Here is an 8,749-nt window from a genome sequence, read left to right on the forward strand (position 1 = left end):
GGGAAGTTTGGCCCCGCCGACACCCCTGCCACCTTGATTTCAGCCCAGTGATGCTGATTTCAGGCTTCTGGCCTCCAGGACTGTGAAAGAATAAATTTCGGTTATCATAAACCACCAAATTTGAGATAGTATATTGCGGATGCCACATTAACTAATACAGCTAGGTTGCTGAGTATGTCATATGGCCGTTGAAACATCCTAGACTCACCGTGGGTTGAGTCAGGAGTCTGATGATTATGAGGGAGTAAGTAGAAAGCTCAGTAATGACATGAAGGAGAGGACATAGTAGGTAGAATGAACCTCAAAAGAGGAGGAGATTTTACAAGATGGCGGAAGGGTAATTGTCTAGAAATAGCATGAGAGAGCAAGTTGAACACCACCCTCTCTGGCTTCAGGGATGCCAAGAAAGAGTACTCTCCCCTGCAGGCAACTATAGGGAAAGAGGGACCTAGAAACTCAACAAGTAGACTCTAGAGTTGACTTTTTTTAAGGTGTTAGGGATGTGGAGATAGGAGGATAATTTTTCTGCTGTTCTTCATTTCTAATTCTTTAGAATACCAAATGTATTAAACATAAAAAATTTCAACCTAGGATTTAAGATATAGAATACTGTAAGCCACATGTAACTGGGACTATCATACATCTTCCCACATTGCAAACAGTGGTAAATCCAGGTTTGGGGGACCTGAGCTTTTTACAATTTCAGGGGCCTTCTTTAATAAAGTCAAAGTGTATAACCTGACATCACAAATATCATAAAATCCAGAAAAATACATATATATTTATAATTGACTTTGTGATATACCTCTATCTTTCCTGTATTTTTGTCCACATATTCTGAAAAGTTACACAATATTAATCTTAAGACATACATAAGAAAATTAAAATATATTTTTTAAATTGTCACTATATCATATTGAGGTATAATCACAATGTAAATCAAATTACTCTAATATCACATATGTTAATCATATGTAGTTTTGTTTCTTGATTTTTTTCTGGCTGTTTGCCGAAACAGTACCAATTTTGTGTGCCTTTCCATCTGGAACCACCAGATTTTAGTAGAGGAATGTACACTAGTACCTTAAAGGTACAATGCAACATCCTGGGATGGGTAAAGCATGCAACCTCACCTACATATGTACGGACAGGTAGTAGCTACAGATGCTGCCTTACCACATGGTAATTCTCATAAATTTGAATTCCCATCAAAAGAGAAAATGTATGGTACAGTTAAAATTGTATGCAGCATTATCGAGAATAATGCTGACAGGAAGAACTTCCATTCTGACTAGGCTTTAATGAAAGGCAAACTCTCCCTTCAAAAATTTGCACGTCTAGCTTTTTATTTTTTTTAAGATTTTATTTATTTGTTTGAAAGACAGAGACAGAGAGAGTTAGCATGAGCAGGGGGAGGGGCAGAGAGAGAAGCAGACTCCTTGCTGAACAGGGAGCCCGACACGGGGGCTCGATCCCAGGACCCTGAGATCATGACCTGAGCCGAAGGCAGACGCTTAACCTCCTGAGCCAACCACGTACCCCTCACGTCTAACTTTGTAAAAGACATTTCTAATCATGCTCCTTCTCCACCACCCAGCAGCTATTTGTGTAAGACACTGCAGGGCACATCCATATCATGATGCTACTTCTATCCCTGAAATTAATATTCACAAAGTTGGATGTGAAAGCCCAGTGGGCAGCAGAAGTATTCCTAGAAGTCATTCTTTCACCAGATGGCTAAAAATAACTATACACAGGAGTAACTGCAAACCACATAACTCTATCCCTCTAAACCCAAAATAAATGCATCCCCAATTCAACTTCCCCTTGCCAGAACCCCAAATCCCTACAGCCATTTCAACACCATCCAATGGTGCAATAGGAAGTCAGAGTGGAAACGGACCATGTTATTTTATTTTATTTATTTACTTATTTTTTTTTTTTGCAAATTTTTTCAAAACCACAACCATGAAACCACATTGCTAGGTTTTACTTGGCTTCAGGGTAAATCCGCCTCTGGTTGTAGGACTCTTAACATATTCAAAGAAGCCGCCTTCTTGCCAGTAAAGAGCATTTGCAGAAACCTACAGTCATTCAGATTTGAGGTCTGATCTACTGTAACTGAAGTATTTCTGGTTAGTCACATCCCATCCCCGCAAACTTCACAGGATATCCAGCTTTTTTGGCTGTCCTGAAATCTGGCAGGGTTTGGGATCACTGATATAAATCGATTCTTAAATGGAACCTAGAAATGTTTGTGATTGTGAAAGCCTTGTTAGTGGTAATGTGATCAGATGTGCATTGTTCCTTCCCAGCTCATTTTGCGTCTTTATTTGAAGTCAGTAAGCCATGAAAACAGGAAATGGATACTGACCAGAATGTGCATCAGCTCTTTCTTTGCATCGGGTTCCTAAAAGAGTCAACATTTGTCAAAAGAAGTGAAGTGCATTGTATGAGAATGCAGCATGTGTAGGCCAGGTAGAGTACAGAGAGTTGGCAGGAACAGATCATAATGACTTCAAAAATCATCAACTTTTGTCAATTTTGTTTCATCATCTGTCAAACGAGAAAGCCAACATGTCCCCATGAAGTGGCTGTCCACAGCTGGGAGAGCAGAACCCAGAACTTCTGCTTCATAAGCCCGTAGGTGAGTTAAAGTAGCATCCACATCATGTGAGATTAAAAGACATGTTTCCAGTTATAAACCCAAGCCTTCTTCTTCAAAGAAAACTAAAACACTCCAGTTCTAAATGAGAAAAATGGCAGGAGAGCTTGGTGTAGCAACATATTACCTTCCTCACAGCAAGCTCACCAGCCTGGCCATTATCCCCTCCACCCCCTTTCTGATGGTGGTTTGTCCACACCCATGGACCAAACAGAGTCTGCATGAGGAGATTGCCCAGGGTGTGAACACCCCCTAAAGCCTCATGCCTGGTCGGAGTCCTGCTCAGCTGCTTTCAGATAACCCCCATAAAAGAGCACTCATATTCCCACTCTTCAGGTGAGAAATCCTGTCAGCCTAGGAGCATTTGGTGCAGTAATTAACCTCCCAGAGGCTAAAAGATTATGGCATTAAATCCATGTTCAGGTTATAGAGCTACAATCATGCGGAAAATTCAGTGTCCTTATCTTAACTTACTCTAAGAGCTATGCTGATACATTGAAAGATTTAATTAATTTTGATCTTTTCATTAGCTAAGGGGAAAGATGAAGACAAAACAGGGATATGATAGAAAGAGAAAAAAGTTCCGACTTGACATTTACCCAAATTATCCATGTCCTGTGAGAACACTGGGAAGATTCCTTCTCTCAAGATGAGAGCTGTTTAAAGTGTTGTTATAAATTGTTCAAATTTAAGAAGATAGATCTATTTGGGGACTGTCAGGAGAGATGTATTAATACATATTCTTGGTAATGAGAGGTAGCCTTATATGTAGGAGGAATGGTGGCCATTTTTGACACGTGATTTCAGGAAAGAGAATCTGCATTTATTGGGCACTATATATATTTTATCTCACTCCTAATACTTCACAAGGAAGCTGAAATTCTTACTATTTTATTTTTTATTATTATGTTAATCACCATACATTACATCATTAGTTTTTGACGTACTGTTCCATGACTCATTGTTTGCATATAACACCCAGTGCTCCATGCAGAGGGTGCCCTCTTTAATACCCATCACCAGGCTAACCCATCCCCCCACCCACTCCCCTCTAGAACCCTCAGTTTGTTTTTCAGAGTCCATTGTCTCTCATGGTTCGTCTTCCCCTGAAATTCTCACTATTTTATACACAAGAAAACTGAGGCCCAGAGAATTTAAGCAACTTGTCCAAGGTCACAAACCTACTCAGTTACTAAGCCAGGATTCAAATGCAGGTCCATCTGTCTACACCATGTTACTTTTCTGAGCTCCTAGCAGCTCCCAGAAGTCCAATTCAATCTCAAGTACCAGCTTCCATCTGCTGGGTCCAGTCCTTGAACTTCCTCATCATGAATAAATCCTTTACCACAGATAGAGAACTAAGATTTTACTGTCTCCATGTGTTAATTTACATGAAGGTACAAATGTATAAGTTTACAAGTGTTTCTGTGAAGGAAGTTTGGGTAAGAATAAGGATCTTATAGTAAAGATTGTTCATGTCTACTCAGCACTTCCCAGAAGACTTCCCATCCCAGTGATGATTTGGTCTAGGCTGAGTCAGACAAGATCCCATTCCCCTGTCACAGCAATTGGTCCATGGGCTGGCACAATCTCAAACAGACTTTGAAGACACACACCGAGCATGGCACCCTAGGTCCCTAAAGACCGTGTGGACCAAAGCCACCCATTCTTCCTACTCCCATTCCTTCCCCTACCACAAGCCACCCCAGCATCCTGGAATACCCGGTCTACACTGTTGTGTGAGCAAGAACAAATTTTTATTTTGTTAGAGGCATTGCATTTTGGGGTCTATTGATTATAGAAGTTTAGCCTGCACTAAATAATAACAACCATCAATAAATGTTCATTTTATTCTTGCCCCATTCCTGGATTCTCCCATTTAGAACACTTCAAGGTTTCCAGCAATTTTCTTTAAAGCATTAGAGCTCCTTTAGGGCATTAGAAATCTACAGATACAGTAGATAAATGAAGATAGCCACTTTAAAAAAAAAAAATCCTGGTATAGTTAACATACAATGTTACATTAGTTTCAGGTGTACAACACAGTGATTCAGCAATTCTCTATATCACCCAGTGCTCATTCAGATAAGTGTACTCTTGATCCCCATCACCTATTTCACCCATCCCCCCACCCACCTCCCCTCAGGTAACCATCTGTTTGTTCTCTATAGTTAAGAGTCTGTTTCTTGGTTTGTCTTCTTTTTTCCCTTTGTTCATTTGTTTCATTTCTTAAATTCCATGTATGAGTGAAATCATGTAGTATTTATTTGTCTTTCTCTGACAGACTTATCTCTCTTAGTATTGTACTCTCTAGGTCCATCTATGTGTTGCAAATGACCAGATTTCATTCTTTTTCATGACAATAATATTCTTGTGTGTGTGTGTGTGTGTGCATACACACACACACCACATCTTCTTTATCCATTCATCAATCAGCGGACACTTGGGCTGCTTCCATAATCTGACTATTATAAATAATGCTGCAATAAACATAGGGATGCATATATCTTTTCAAATTAGTGTTTTCATATTTTTCGAGTAAATGCCCAGTAGTGGGATTACTGGATCATATGGTGATTCTGTTCTTAATTTTTGAGGAACTTCCATGTTTTCCAGAGTGGCTGGACCAGTTTGCATTCCTACCAACAGAGCATGAGGGTTTCCCTTTCTTCATATCCTCACCAACATTGTTGTTTCTTGTGTTTTTATTTTAGCCATTCTGACAGGTGTGAGGTGAGATCTCACTGTGGTTGACTTGAATTTCCCTGATGATGAGTGATGTTGAACATCTTTTCATGTGTCTGTTGGCCATCTGTATGTCTTCTTTGATGGAATGTCTGTTCATGTATTCTGCCCATTTTTAATTGGATTATTTGTGGTTTTTTTGGTATTGAGTTGTATAAGTTCTTTATATATTTTGGATACTAAGCCTTTATTAGATATGTCATTTGAAAATCTCTTCTCCCATTCAATAGATTGTCTTTTAGGCTTTTTTTAAAGATTTTATTTATTCATTTGAGAGAGAGAGTGACAGAGAGAGAGAGAGAGAGAGCGTGCGCACAAGCAGGGGAGAGAGGCAAATGGAGAGGGAAAAGCAGACTCCCCACAGAGCTGGGAGCCCGACATGGGGCTCAATCCCAAGACTTGGAGATCATGACCTGAGCTGAAGGCAGATGCTTAACCATCTGAGCCACCCAGGCACCCCTGTCTTTTAGTTTTGTTGATAGTTTCCTTCACTATGCAGAAGAAGCTTTTTATTTTGATGTAGCCACAGTAGTTTATTTTTGCTTTTGTTTCCCTTACCTCAGGAGACATATCTAGAAAAATGTTGTTATAGCCAATGTCAGAGAAATTATTGCCTGTGCTCCCTTCTAGGATTTGTATGGTTTCAGGTCTCACATTAAGGTCCTTAATCCATTTTGAGTTTATTTTTGTTTATGGTATAAGAAAGTATTCTTTTGCATGTAGCTGTCCAGTTTTCCCAACATAATTTGTTAAAGAGATTGTCTTTTTCCCATTGCATACTCTTGTAAAAGTGACCACTTATATAATTAATAATATGAATAATAAAATTATATTAGAAATACAAATAATAAAAATAATCAATCCTCTTCTTCCTTCTACCTAATTCCTTACCAGGCATCTGGGGTAAAGTTAGATCTACTACTCAAGGGAGACCTAACTGGAAAAAAAAATGAATATCTTTCATTTGATAGCAACTCAACACCTGAGAATAGAGAGGGAAAATTCCTTTTCTACCAATAAACCCATAGACAGCATCTCTCCTTCCATTTTTCTCTCTCCAGTGGAGAAACTTATCAGATTCTCCATTTTTAGTTGACAAACTGAGGCATAATTTGGATTCCTGGTTTATAAGCAATGAGTTTGGAAAACTCTAATTTGACCTGTTTTTAATCTTTTTGTCATGTCCTCCATTAGCTGTACACTTTCCTATGGTAAATGATCCAGGATAAGTAAATCCAATTACATCAACTAACACCTAGCAGCATAAATTCTAGAAGAAACTTTGCGCATATCAGTAGCTTGAAACTTGGGATGCATTGGTTCCCAGGGTTGATCTCAAAACCCCATTTGACCCACAATGGAGTGGTTTTCCAAATGTGGTTCCTGAATCAGAAGCATCAGCATTACCTGGGGCTTATTAGAAATGCAAATTCTCAGGCTCCACCCCAAACATATTAAATTAGGAACTCTGGAGTCTGGCCTAAACCAAAATGCTAATGCATTTTCATAGTGTACCAAAATACCAAACCTTTGCAATCAAAAGTAGGTTACAGCAGGGGTGCCTGGGTAGCTCAGTCGGTTAAGCGCCTGACTGTTGATTTTGGCTCAGGTGATGATCTCAGGGTCGTGAGATCAAGCTCTACATTGGGCTCCATACTGGGCATATAGCCTGCTTAAGATTTTCTCTTTCTCTCTCCCTCTTCCCCTTCTCCTGCTCGAGCACACACTCTTGCTCTCTTTCTCTCTCTCTCTCAAAAAAAAGTAGATTACAGCAAGCACACCTAGCACCCAGATTTTGGTTTCTAATAACATTCTCCAAAAAGCAAAGGAAGAGAAAGAGAAATGGCTGATTCTAGAACTAAGACAGAAATATACAAGATGAGCCTGGAGTACCAGAAAGTAAGGAAAAGCAGTAGGAAAAAACCCACAATGATGGGTATGCCAAAGGGACAGAGTAGCCAACCAAAAGAGCTCCCGATGGCCAAAGCTGAAACAGTTTGCGGTACAATATAAAGAAATATTGGATTATAACCCAAAGTAAAAGTAAATATCCATGAATCCATACTGGCATAAATAAATAATTGAGTAATTGATTAAATAAATAGGAGATAATAAACAAATCTGTGCAGAATTCCAAATAATTTATACAGATACCCAACCCTCAAAGAAGTGAAGTATATCTGCTTATTCCTTAGGCATAGACTACACATAGTGACTTCCTCCCAAAGAGGACGCTATGGCAAGAGAGGAAAAAAGTAACTTTATCAGAAACCTGATAAACACTACGGTAGCCAGGTCATCAATGTCAACATGAACATTGACATGATGTGATGAATATGATATCTTACCCCTGTGATCTCCCTCCCCAAAACACATAACCTCAGTCTTATCATGAGGAAAACATCAGACAAATCCCAACTCTGGGTCATTCTACAAAAACCTGATCAGTACTTTTCAGAACTTTTGCGGTCATGAAAACCAGGGAAAGTCTGAGAAACTGTCACAGCCATGAAGAGCCTAAGGAGACAAGATAACTAAATGTAATGTGGTGTCTTGGATGCGATCCTGGAACATAAAAAGGACATTAAGTAAAAAATTAAGGAAATCTGAAAAAACTATAGACTTTAGTTAAAAACAATGTGTTCATCCTGTTTCATTAATTATAACAAATGTATCATATGAATATAAGAAACTGTGAGATATATAAGAATTCTGCGTACTATCTTCTAATAAATTTTCTAATAAATTTTCCTGTAAAACTTCTGAAAAATGAAGTTTATTTTTAAAAAATGTCAAGTAGTGGGGCACCTGGGTGGCTCAGTCATTTAGCATCTGCCTTCAGCTCAGGTCATGATCCCGGGGTCCTAGGATCGAGCCCCACATCGGGCTCCCTGCTCAGCAGGAAGCCTGCTTCTCCCTCTCCCACTCCCCCTGCTTGTGTTCCCTCTCTCGCTGTCTCACTCTCTGTCAAATAAATTTTAAAAATCTTTAAAAAAAAAAAGTCAAGTAGATTAGAGTACCTATGATGTTAGTGTTTAAAGACAAGCATACATCCTTTCAGGGAAAGAAATCAGAGGATAAATGAAGATACGTGATTCTGAAATGATTTCAAAGCTTTTCTGGGCTCTGAAGATTGGTTTCACTGTACATTAGCTGGAGTATAGACTCAACATAAACCCACAATTACAGTGCCTAAAGAGAGAGAAGCGTTAATTTCTCGTGTAACATGTAACAGTGTAGGGTTAGCTGTCCAGTATGGATATGACGTCTCCATGGGGGCAAGGCAGGGGCTCCTTCCCTATTGTTGCTCTGCCATCTCAAGGACCCCATAGTCCAAAG

The sequence above is a fragment of the Callorhinus ursinus genome, unplaced genomic scaffold (genome assembly GCF_003265705.2).
Source record: "Callorhinus ursinus isolate GAN/ISIS: 27379988/994484 unplaced genomic scaffold, GSC_fseal_2.0 scaffold2, whole genome shotgun sequence".
Lineage (NCBI taxonomy): Eukaryota > Metazoa > Chordata > Mammalia > Carnivora > Otariidae > Callorhinus > Callorhinus ursinus.